Genomic DNA, 13843 nt, shown 5'->3' with positions numbered 1-13843 from the left:
AGCACCGACTGTGCACGCTCGTTGGTGAGACGTGCTGTCGTTGAGACTGAGTCTAACTCCATGCCGAGAAAAGAGATGCTCTGAACCGGGACGAGCTTGCTCTTTTCCCAGTTGACCTGAAGCCCTAGATGGCTGAGGTGCCTGAGCACCTGGTCCCTGTGGGCGCACAATGACTCGAGTGTTATTTCTCAAGAAATAACGCAGATGGATGGCTCCGTCGGAAGCATACAGTTTACAATCGATGAACAACCTTTTAGCTCACGGTAGGTCTGTCTTTAAAGTTTTATTAGTTATCACTGAAAATCAATTCGTCAATGGGTTAAATTAATGGGATTTTTACTTCCGGAACCAAACTGTTGCTCTCTATGCTGCCACGTACTTATTATTTTTCCTCCTCCGTTACATCACAAAAACTACATCTTTTCTTTTAATGATGAGATATTATGAAATAAAAACGACATATTTTCTCATAATAACAAGATATTTATTACATAAAAATTATATAATCTGTAGTTTTAGCTAGATGTTGAGCAGTTGAAAAATAACTTATAGGCTTTGTATCACTTTTCATGTTCCAGACCACCTTTGCGTACAGTAAAGTGTAGGCTATCAGTGGTAAATTCATCCTACACTTAAAAAAATCTATTTTGTAAAGTCAGCATGAATTTGTTTAATTTTCTCAGAAATAATGATGTTTCAAATAACAATATTTAGAAAAAGAAGCTGTACAAGGCTGTACAAAACCGTTAAACTACAGGCCAATACATTTTGGAGTGTTCACAGAAGGACGCAAATATAATATCTATTTTACAATGAATTTAATATATTTAATAAATTGACAACAATATTTTAAATTACTTTAATTGTAACCCTTGGGAGTGCTGCCAAAAATATATACATAAAACTATGTCAGGCTATTTAACACAAATTGATCTTAAAAAAAACTATGATATACGGTAGTTTTAAATCATAAAAGTAGCTATTTTCATGACAATTAGAAAATAATGCAATAATGGCCACTTATCAAACAGATCATGTTACAGCATATGATAAATATATTAAACATGTTCACAAGAGATTGTTCATTGTTTGTACACTTGTCTAACATAAATTATTCTCTAGACAACTTATATGTAATTACATATATGCAATCCAATGATTTTCATGCATTTAAACAAATAAAACGAGGAATTGTAATTACAATTACAATGATACAATAAAAATAATATATATATATATATATATATATATATATATATATATATATATATATATATATATATATATATATATATATATGTTGTTTTTTCTTTTTATTTGCCAACTAATAAAATATGCAATGAATAAAACGTTTTAAAAGCTGTTAAAGTAAAGCTATTTATACATCGACATTTTGATGCATTTGCTGAATCTAAATATATAAATTAATCTAAATAATAAAAAAATATTTTAGCCTATTTTTATGATTTATATTATTTTATATATTTTATTGAACATTACTCAATGTCATTTGATTGAATTTTGTTATTAAATAGAAATGTGATTTTTTTGAGTGAGATTTTTGTTGACGTTTTTCTGACATAACTGAGTGAAAAGTGAAAGTACGTGGCAGCATTGCACCACCGTAATTTTCTATGGATAAAAGCAGCATAAAAGTATAGCTCCTATCTACTTGAATGGGAAAATACTGAAATCTCCAAAATGGTTGGTCAAGATTATGATCAAAAACATAGTTGAAATCAGTAGTTAAATCTGAACAAATGTATAAAAAAGTGTGCATTTTAATCTAAAAGAAATATATATTTTTCAGGCTGGTCCAGCTAATGCATATGCACATTGTTGAGTTGACTGATACTTGACATCTGTATCTGAAAGGTGATTGGCTCTTTTACATGTAAGGCGGGTCTTCCTTTTCTACAGCTACCATATCAACCCTTTCATACTCCCGATGCGTCAAATACTGCCACTTGAGCAAGATCCCAGCTTGTAAATCTACAGATGCCAAAATCACTCTCTGGCATCTGTATCCTACGCATGCAGAGGGCAGTCTAAAAGGGAGGCGTGACTGCCAATTTTCAGATAGTATTGCATGTGTTTAAATGCAATATGATTTATTATACTTGTAAATATATTAGTGTGGTGATATTACACGATCATGTTGATTATTTTAGATCCCTTAACCCAACCCCATTCCTGAACCAAACCAATTATCAATTATATAAACGTTTCCACGTTTAACAAATTGGTTAGGTTTAGGGGTAGGGTTGGGTAAATTTTGTAAAGATTTAAATTTACATTACAAAATTTTATTTAGATATATTTCAGCACCTGACCCCACCATTATGCCAAAACCTCACAAATTCTCAACAATATTAAAGACATAACAAGCAGATAAAAGTAATGCCACAATCATTTATTTAAAATAAAAATTATACAAAAGTACTATAATAATTCCAAACCATCCGATAGCATTATGTACAGGGAACAGAGTGAAACCGAAGATTTTATGAAGGCAGTGCCATCAAATACCGGTTACACATCTCATTCAGAAGACACATCCGAACTTGTGCTCATCATAATCGGTTACAAGATACGCAAGAGCCAATGGCATTTGACAGGGGAGGGAAACAGAAATAATTAAATGGGGGGGGGGTACTTCCTGTAACAGTGTAGTACCCCCCCCAAAAAACACTACAAATTTAAAAGAGAGGGAAAAGGCCAACGTAGAGCAGCAGTGATAGAGAGAGAGGAGAGAGAGATAAAAAAAAAACGTTCTCGCTGGTTCTCTGATACACCATCGCATGTGTCACGATTGTAGGTGAAGGCAGACAAGAGACAAGGATCTAACTGCAGCGATACTTTATTGGAACAATGGGGCAACACGAAAACGAAACGAACAAAGAAAACATCCACAATGGGAAATAGTAAAACAAAAACACGGAAGGCATACGAAGATAGAACAGGCGGGATAACATCGACGGGAAACAGGCATCCACATACATCAAAGACCGACAGGGGAAAGGAGAAATAAACAGGATTATATACACAGAGGTGATGGAACTAAACGATAAACAGGTGAAAACAATGAGTGAGTGCTGGCAGGTGGTGAGGTCAAGGAAAGATGGGAAGTGTAGTTTTCTTGACAATGACTGGTGAAAACACGGACCGGACCACAAGGAACATAACATGGAATGTGACGTGCTGAGTGAAACAGAAAACACGGGGCAGACAACACAGGAACGTGACAGCATGGTCTTCGATCACTCCTCCCCTCGCGGACGGCGGTCTTCTATCGACCCCTCCGTGTTTCTGGGGGATGGCAGTGCTCTCCTCCACCCCTGGCAGCGGCTCCATCGCTCCAGGTGGTCGAGGAGTCCAGTCCCCACTCGCCTAGCGGACGGTGGCCATTCACCGTGTCCGGGTGGTCAGGCTACTACATCCCGGCAGTGTCGAGGACTCCGCGACGGGCATCCCTCCTCCTTCCCGGATTTAGGCACCAGTGTAAAGGGATTTAGATGGGCAAGGAGGAGGCGAGAACCGGCTTGACAATATAAATAATAGTTTAAAGAGAAACAAAAAAAAAAAGACACAAACACACACAACAGAAATGCCTGTAAACGATCTCTCTCTCCCGCACCATCTTCCGCAGTTGGCCTTTATGTCTGCCAAAGAAGCACCATTGGTCAGGGCTCCGGAGGCCGCCACGCTCCTAATAGAGTGTGCTCATGGCCCCAAGGGGGGTGGCATGTCTTTGGTGTGATATGCCAAAGTCAATGACTCAGAGGGCAATCCTCTGTTTGGAGACAGCGCTCCCTTTCCGCTGTCCACCAAAGCAGACTTCTGAATTATACTTTTGTGCCCTTTTGAAGAGGTGGCCACCATGAACTGCCATTGTGTTACATCACTGAGAACAAAATGTTTTCACAGTTTCTCCCTTTATGTTAAGAAAAAGAAAGAAGAAACTCATATAGGGTTATAACAACACAGAGGTGAGTAAACAGTGACTGAATTTTCATTTTGGGTGAACTATCCCTTTAATATTAAATACAAGTTTTCCTTCTGGGATAGTCTCTGGTTAAACCCAATTAAAATTCCATTGAGAGGCAGTATTATTTCAGATTGCCCAGACACCATCACCTACGGTTCATTAGAAGGTTTGCATCAATGGGTTTAACATTAGATATTGATTTGTCGTGCAAGTAGGTAAAGGATAAATACTGTCATTGAAGAAATTAGTGGTATGTGGTATCACATGTGGTATCAGAACACCTCTGTTGTGTCTTGGATTTTAGCAGTCTCTGCAAATGTATCATAACCTTAGATTTTGGGGTGCTTCACATAAATTGATCATGAAATACATGAAATTACAATTTATTCAGCTACAATAAATATATAAAATGAGAATATGATTGACTAGACTTTAATTGACGGGAAATGTTGTCTTTCTTACTTTACCCTGCTTTTAGATGGTTAAACATAGATGCTAGCTGTACTATTTTAAATTTAAAACCATGGACCTCACAGGAACAACTGTGATGTTTACCGAGAACCAGATATAGAAAAAGAATATTGCAAAATGTCAGTGGGGTTGAGGTGCAGAGGGTTAAAATTTTCAGAGTTTAAAGTGCAGACAGAAATACATTTCTCCATTACCATCACTCGCTGAAAGCACTTTCTAAAGCAATACCAGGCACCAGGCATTGTATAATACAACCGGGAAAAAAAAACATGGAAAATGGATTCTGTCTGATGATGCACAAACATATACACACCCAATTCCCCTATTTTTTCTTGCAGTTTGTTTGTTTGCTACAAGATGGGATAATTCAGCTTACTGCAATATGTTTTACTTTGTGTTTTAATACAAGACTATTAAGTTATTGTAACATTATAGCTTACCAGGAATCAATTAAGAGCTTTGACTTTGTGCTGTTCTACCTCAAAACATCAAAAGAGTGCAAAGAAACCAAACAATCAATTCATGTGTGACCCTGAGCCACATTTATGATGCTAATGTAGTGGTGACCCTGTATTATTAGGAGTGTGCCTGAGCAAGATTATTACAGATATGGAATCTGTTATGTATTAAGTATATATAATGTATGTATTAAGTATATACTAATATATAAGACTTCAAAACAAACCGTTTACTGTGTAAAAGAGACAGCACATCAAAGCTATGTAATTACTGTTAAACATAGTTACATGTTAAGACCTCGGTCACCATTACATGAAAGTTTGAATTTAATTAGCTGTTTTAATTTGCAGTGTGCTACTTATAAACAGTAATAGTAGCATGTAATGTTTCATTCTCTTTTCAAATCACATACTTGAACGTTCCCCTTCTGTCACGCACTCGACCCGGACATACTGGTATAAAGGGAGCGGGCGAGCGAATGCCAGACAAATTTTTTCTTCAGAGCCGAACGGTTGTGTGTTCAGCGAGCTGTGTGTGCGACTGTTTCACCACCTCTGCAAGAGAGCTTTCCTTTTGGCTTTAACGGCGCATTCCAGCAGCTTTCTCCTCTCTGCACACTGTGCAGACTCTGCCCTTGGGCACTTCGACAGCGCTTCTATTATAAAAGAGTTGATTCTCTGAAAGAGTTTATTTTCTTTAAAAGAGTTTGATTCTGATAAAAGAGCAACATACACAAGTGAGTGTTGAACGTCCTTTTCAGGACGTGTCTTTTTAAAGATGCCCTTCCGCCACTGTGTAGTTCCTGATACGGTCGATTTCTCTCCACTTCTGACGGTCATAAAAGCTGTCTCGTATGCCTGGGCTGCGAACACAGGCAGGCAGCGTTTTATGAATGGTTCATGTTCTCAGTGCGAGAACATAGCCATGGCAACATTTCATTCGTGGCTTCCTTTTCTCACGAGAGAAAGCCACTTCAGCCGCTCACCACTCACATCCCGAGCGACCGCAACACGATGGTGGACGCGCTGTTGCGACAGGTCTCAATCAGCGGAGGGTGGAGTCTCCACCCCCAGGTGGTCCAGCTGATTTTGGACCGCTTCAGCAGTGCTTTCATTCCTGCAGGAGAGGCTGTACCCCTCCACCTTGAAGGTGTATGTCGTTGCTATTGCACCCCACCAGTAGGCGGCAAGTCCCTTGGTAAGCATGACTTGATTATCAGGTTCCTTAAGAGACCCCCCACTTCGAGCCTCTTGATTCAGTCAAGCTCAAAGCCCACTCCTTGAAGATGGCCCTCCTGATCGTGCTCACTTCCATCAAGAGGGTTGAAGACCTGCAAGTGTTCTCTGTCAGCAACACTTGCCTGGAGTTCGGTCCGGCAGATGCTCACCTCATCCTACAACCCCCCTTCAAGGTTTAGGTCGTGAACCTGCAAGCGAAGCTGCCTCGGAGGAGGCAGACCCAGCTTCTTCGTTGCTGTGTCTGGTACGTGCTTTGCGTATCCATGTGGACCGCACGCAGGGCTCTATATGCTCTGAGCAGCTCTTTGTCTGTTTGGCGGATAGCGGAAAGGGACCACCATCTCCAAACAGACATTAGCTCACTGGGTTGTTGATGTTATCCCCTAGCCTATCACACCCAGGTTCGAGAACACTCTACGAGAAGTGTGGCATCCTTGTGGGCACTGGCCCATGGCACCTCCCTAGCAGACATCTGCAGAGAAGTGGGCTGGGCAACACCCAACACCTTTGCTAGGTTCTACAACCTCAGGGTTGAGTCGGTCCCGTGATTTGACAGGTCCACGCCGGTAGAACTCGGTAATACGGAACAACCGACCGGGTGTTCCACTTGCACCTTGCACCCTTCACCAAGCTGATCCAGTGCGCCTTCTTTCCCAGGTGAGCCAGCAAGCTCTCGCTTCCTGGATTCTCTTCCTCCCTAGTCCTCTCGAGTCGAGTGCTCTGTGCTGGGCTTGGGCACCACAGGCATAGTTCCTGCTTCAGGCAACTCCCTGTGGCGTATTTTCTGCGGTATGATCCCTCGCTGACAGGACCGGTCATCGTGTCTGTAGCAACTCCTCCCTTGTTAGGCAGGATCTACCATGTCCACGGGTGGCTTGAGAACCCCCGTGTGTATTCGTCACATGTTACCTCCCCCCACTCTGGGCAGGTTGTGGTCTCCCCAGGGCCTTTTTCCCCTGAAAGAATAGGAACGGAAAAGGACGCCTTCCCCGACGCATCTATAGCGTTAAGATAGCCCCATGCAAGTCATGTCGCCTGTTTCCGTACGGTACGGGGAACCTAAGTGCAAATTCTGTCTGCCAACTTGAAATTCACTGCAATCGACACAACGTCTCGTTCCTTGCATCGGGGAACAGAGGTTACAACGGTAACCGTGACGTTTTTTATAATGTGCAGAGATATAGAGTCTTATAATAGAATATAAAAATATATATATATTTTTTTTTAAATCAATTAAAAGTGTGATCCATAAAATAGTGATTTCTTCATAAAATCTTCATACAATTTCTTATTTAAACATTTTGTATAGCACATTTTGGCCTTGCATTATACATGTACATGTATAGCACTGTACACATACTGTACATTATACATTGTTATGTACATTTGTAAATTGATATATACATTACACATTGTTACTTTAACATAGTGATCTTTTTTAATGGTGCTCTAATAAATATATATAGGCCTATTAATAAGCATTTATTAATTTATTAGACATTTTGATCATTTTCATGGGGGCATAAAAATCCACTTATTTTCTGTAATCAGTAACCCATGAGAGTCCAGCTCAACACTTATGAGCAACTTAATTTCCATAAAATGAAAAAGCATAGACAGCTACCCTGCTTAATGAGATTCTCAAGTGGCTCACAATCTCATTTCAAATTCAGTGTGGTTGAGCAGAAAGAGCATGCCTCTCAGGAAAAGGGACTTTTATGGTTTGTTTTTCTACTTGTTAGCAGCTCTTCCTGTCATGAACTGTGGCGGTGTTGTGACACTGCTTCAGGAGGAGACAGGAAGCTGAAGGGGTCTTAAAGGAGCAGGGGCTCACTGAAGCAAAAAAAGATCAAAGAAAGAGACAATGAGCTTCTCAACTAAGACAGCACTAGTACCTTTAAAACATGATAATCTACTATGTGGAACAATATAAGTCTGCTTTATAAAAGAAAGTTTGATATTCTGCTTATGTAGACTTTATACATACAGAGGAAGGTAACACTTTACAATAATGTTGTATGTGTTAACATTAGTTAATGCATTAGGTATGCATTAGGTGAACAGAGAAAGCAGGTTTGCATTTTGTAACCTTGTGTTCGCTATTCAAAATTCATAATTTAATTTCATTTAAGCAGCTGATCTCAGTACAGGGCACTCTGGGCTGTTAGTAAGAGTTGTGTGACAAAACAACATGGCACCGATCACAGCGGAGTTTGTCTTTGGGAGAAACACCAACAAAACTACATCTGGTAAGAAATCTTTTTACACTGAAACCTATATTTTCATCTGAAATGCCATTTTTTTATTTGAGCAATTTATGAAGAAACATCAAAGCTTTCCTCTGAAGCCAAGTACATTCAATCCAAACTTCCTATCAAATGTTCACTTTCAGGCTGCAGATGATGTTTAAACCACTCAATATTTTTGGTAGATATGGGGCAATGGTAATCAGTTCATAGATTCATAGTTTATAATGTATAATTGTGTTTTAACATGGTTTGCAGTGATTGGACAATGCTGGCCATTACTTGTATCAGAATTAATTATGCTAATTTCTGATTGGTAAAATGCTTCAGCACTGGCTATCACTTGTTTGTTTGAGAGTGCAAAGACAGAACATTAAGATTTTGTTGACAAAGTAGAAAAAAACATTGAAACATAAAATTTAAATCAGGTCAAATCATTTAAATAATACAGAAAATCAGCAGTAATATCTGTAAATCTGTAATATCACAAAAACATGAATAACCAACACTCCTTGAAACATAATAAACCATTATATTTAAAAATCAGACTTTCTATTGCTTGGTATTATTTAAAATTTCACAGCTTAGTCCTGCTGTCCACATATGTGGACATCCATTTTTACAAAAAATTTTGCTCTAGAATTAGCTTTTTTCCCCTTGCATGTTTATAATATACTAGTTACAAATCAAAAAGGGAAATGGAAAATGCATGCAGCAGTCATGCACAGGTCTCAGGAGGATAAAAATACTATTTTTCATGTTTGTTCATAAAGCATAAGGCTAATGTTAACATACTTTATAGAACTTTCAATGTTGAAAATGCATAACTATATTTAGAAATTAACATTAATCATGATAATTAAATTCTGTCAAAGTATTTTTCATCACTAGTTAATTTTAAGCATTGTGTAAATTAATGTTAATGCATGTAAGCTTACTGTAATATGTTAACAAGAGGAATTATATATTTTGTATATTTTATATGGCAAACAAACTTTGATGGGATTGCTTGCATATACACCCCGATGGTTTAGTTGATCTTAGTTGGTATTCTTGATCGGTTTATCTGGATTTGCCATTCTGGCATTAGATTGAATGGCCAATATATAGCCTTGTCTTTTTTTAATCAAACACAGAAGAGAAACTATTATGTTTAAACTTCAAACTGATTTCACAAATGGTTTGAATGAATATCTGCATGTCCATCTGAGTGTAGGATGAAACACAATTATTTATTTATTTAATATTTATAATGAATAGCATATGCCTATTCAATGACAGATGTGATAAGTCTGTAAACATTTTTGTGTTTCTTTCCCCAGGTGTGTTGTAAGTGAATATAGAGCATATGATGGATTAATAAATTAAAGTGTGTAGGTTTTAATCTTTTCTGAGCATCTTGTGTCCCCAAGGCCCACTATGGTTGACTGATACAAAGCATATGATGATGCTAAGATTGGAATCCGGGGAATATATGACAGCAACTTGAGAGCAGAATCCTCTTAGAAATATAGCCCACATTAAACTCTGACAATAGAGAAAATATCTATATTAATGGGGAGCCAGAGAGCAATTGTTACTACAAATCTAAACTAATTGAATCTACTCTAAGGCAAGCTTATACAGTATGTTGGACAATCATTATAATAATTTGAAATTAGTTAAATCCTTTTTATCCTTTTAAAACTCAAATAAATAGTTCCACGAAACAATGTTACATATTTTAAAGATGAAATCTTTTAATTCAGTCATAAATAATTTGTGTTACAATTAACCCCAACTTATAGTCTTGTGTGGTAGCTATACCAGCATCAGTGTAAGCATCATGTGAAACTTATGGGGCTTTTCCACTGCACGGTACAACTCGACTCCACTCCACTCAGTTCGCTTTTTGGGGGTTTTCCACTGTGGATAGTACAGGTACCTTAGGCATGTCTGATTGTATCCCAGACCTGAGGACAGTGACAAAAATTCTAGGGCATATTCCCACATGGACATGTCCTCCTGCCTTACCCCGCACAGCCTCTTGGCATGCTCTGCACGCTGCATTTTTAAAAAAAAAAAAATCTCTGCTGGGTCCATCTTGGCCAGTTCATTCTGTCACGATCATAGGGAATGATGAGGCTCAGGACAAACCAAAAACTCCTACAAGGGGGAAAACAAACATAAACAACCCGTAGGGGAAAACGAATAATCCAGGGTTGGGGCAGAGGGAACCGGGAAACCAGGACCAACTGGACCGGACAGGGATGGGATGAAGAATAGGACCAACAAACAGGCAATATCAACTAACTAGACCAACTGGAGACACAAGACTGACTGTGTAATCAAGACCAACTTGCACTGGATAGCACACATGAGGAGACTTTAATAGGGAGAAAAATCTACAGGTTAACAAGACAGGGCTGGTGTTGATAATAATTCTCAATGCCAGCAAAGCCTTCTCTGCTGGCCTAACATTTCTAATAAATAAATATTATTTCATCCATTCATTCTCATTCAACTTTTTCTTATTTATTTTCAATCACTTTCCACTTCTAATTCAACTAAAAATGAATAGTAAACAATGAATAGTTTATCCAATCAGAATTTATTCCTTGATCCTTACAAGCAAAACGTGATGACTGTTCACAAATCACATGCACAAACCAGCACGCATCTGTAGCAGCATCTGTTGCAGAATTTCTACAGAATCCCACAATAGTGCAGTGAATAGGCGTCTAAAGTCAGATTGTCAGATTCATCAGCCAATCAGATTGATTTATTTGTTCTTGTGGGTATGGTCTTTAGGATATGTCCCAGTCCAGGGACACGTTCAGCCCTGACAAAAAGTAGCAAAGAGTTTTGTAAAGATCTCCTCCAAGGGATGACACTTGACGCAGTGGCTCAGAGGTGAGGTTCTTTATTATTAATTATCACAACGTGCACAGAGCACTTTTAAACAGCGAGCTTTTTCACACACAAACACAGTAACTCTTATGTCACTCTCTCTCCCCCATGGAGGCCCTCTGGCTGCCTTTTATGCCGCTCTCCCCGTGCTCACTGAAATTAGAGACAGGTGTTAGACATAATCTAGCTCAGGTGTAAGCGCCCTTACCGCTTTCCTCTCCCAGACGGGCGCTTGACCACGCCCCCGCTGCCACAAGTTTATTTAAACGGAAACGGTGGTGAGTTGAACCGCCCGACTCAGGCCGGGGCGCCATCCGGCCTGTCTACCACTCCCCCCCCCCATTTCTGGAGAGGAAGTCGGCGACAGCCATCTGCACCCCCGGTCTGTGGACCACCTTGAATTTAAAGGGCTGGAGAGCTAGATACCAACGGGTGATCCGGGCGTTAGTATCTTTCATGCGATTGAGCCACTGCAGTGGGGCGTGATCCGAGCAGAGGGTGAAGGCCCACCCCAGCAGGAAGTAACGGAGGGTGAGGACCGCCCACTTGATGGCCAAACACTCCTTTTCCACGGTGCTGTACTTAGTCTCCCTTAAGGAGAGCTTACGGCTAATGTACAGCACCGGGCGCTCCTCCCCCTCCACCACCTGCGAGAGTACGGCCCCCAGCCCTCTGTCTGAAGTGTCCGTCTGCAAAATAAAAGGGAGAGAGAAGTCAGGTGCATGAAGAAGCGGCCCCCCACAAAGTGCGGCTTTAATCTGCATAAACGCCTGTTGGCACTGCTCCGACCATTGGACCGGATCTGGAGCCCCCTTTTAGTGAGGTCAGTCAGCGGGCTGGTGACGTCCGAATAATTAGGCACAAACCTCCTATAATAGCCAGCCAGCCCCAGGAACTGCCTCACCCCCTTTTTGGTCTTGGGTCTAGGGCAAGTCGCAATCGCCGCGGTTTTGTCAATTTGGGGACGCACCTGGCCATGACCCAAGTGGAACCCCAGATACCGTACCTCCACACGCCCAATCGCGCACTTCTTAGGGTTTGCCGTGAGCCCCGCCCGCCGCAGCGATCTCAGGACGGCCCTCAGATGTTGCATGTGCCGCTGCCAATCATTGCTATAAATGATAATATCATCTAAATAGGCAGCGGCGTACATGGTGTGAGGTCTGAGTATCCTATCCATGAGTCGTTGAAACGTGGTTGGTGCTCCAAAAAAACCGAAAGGAAGCGTCACAAATTGGTGTAATCCAAACGGCGTAGTGAAGGCTGTTTTAGGCTGTGTCAAGGGGATCTGCCAATAACCCTTTGTTAAATCCAAGGTCGAATAAAATCGAGCAGTACCTAACCGATCGAGCAGTTCATCAACACGGGGCATTGGGTACGCATCAAATTTAGACACCGCGTTGACTTTTCTGTAATCCACACAGAATCGAACAGACCCATCACCCTTGGGAACAAGAACAACCGGGCTGGACCAATCACTGTGGGATTCCTCTATTACGCCCATATCAAGCATCGCATCTAATTCCTCCCGTACTATTTTCTTTTTATGTTCGGGTAAGCGATAGGGGCGGCAACGCACCACCACGCCCGGCTCGGTCTCGATGTGGTGCTGTATGATGTTTGTACGACCCGGTAGAGGGGAAAACACATCCGCAAATTCCTTTTGTAAATCGGAAACCTCTGTGAGTTGATGCAGTGAGAGGTGGTCTCCACAAGTAACCGGAGTGTTAAGATTGCAGTTTTTGCTTACCTCCGGTCCGAGCACCGCCCTCTCCGGAACTACCGTGGCCAACGTCACAGAGGCCGCCTCCTCCCTCCACAATTTCAGGAGGTTGAGGTGATATATTTGACGTGCGCCCCCTCTATCGGTACGTTTAACTTCATAATTGAGATCCCCTACTCGTCGTGTGACCTCAAAGGGCCCTTGCCACTTGGCGAGTAATTTAGAGCTCGATGTTGAGAGTAATACGAGTACCTTATCTCCCGGTGCAAATTCCCTTAGCCGAGCACCCCTGTCATACAGCCGGCATTGGCGTTCTTGAGCTTGGAGCAAATTATCCTGTGTTAGTCGCCCCAGTGTGTGGAGTTTTGCTCTAAGATCGAGAACGAACTGAATTTCATTTTTACTATTAGAAGGTCCCTCCTCTCAAGCTTCGCGGATGACGTCAAGGACCCCGCGTGGGCGTCGCCCGTACAGCAGCTCAAATGGGGAGAACCCTGTGGAGGCTTGCGGGACCTCCCGTACTGCAAACAACAGGGGGTCTAGCCACTTATCCCAATTTCTAGCATCATCGTGTACGAATTTACGAATCATGTTCTTGAGCATTTTATTAAATAGTTCCACTAGGCCATTTGTCTGTGGATGGTAAACGCTAGTGCGAATCGATTTAATGCCCAAGAGCTCGTAAAGTTTGCGAAGTGTACGTGACATAAAAGTCGTGCCTTGATCGGTGAGGATTTCTTTCAGAATCCCCACCCGGGAGATTATCTTGGAGAGTGCCCCTGCAACACTACGTGCGGAGATGTTGCTCAGAGGCACTGCTTCCGGATAT

Source organism: Xyrauchen texanus, chromosome 33 (assembly GCF_025860055.1).
Source record: "Xyrauchen texanus isolate HMW12.3.18 chromosome 33, RBS_HiC_50CHRs, whole genome shotgun sequence".
In the NCBI taxonomy this organism is placed as follows: Eukaryota; Metazoa; Chordata; class Actinopteri; order Cypriniformes; family Catostomidae; genus Xyrauchen; species Xyrauchen texanus.
Note: the sequence above shows the minus strand (reverse complement) of the source record.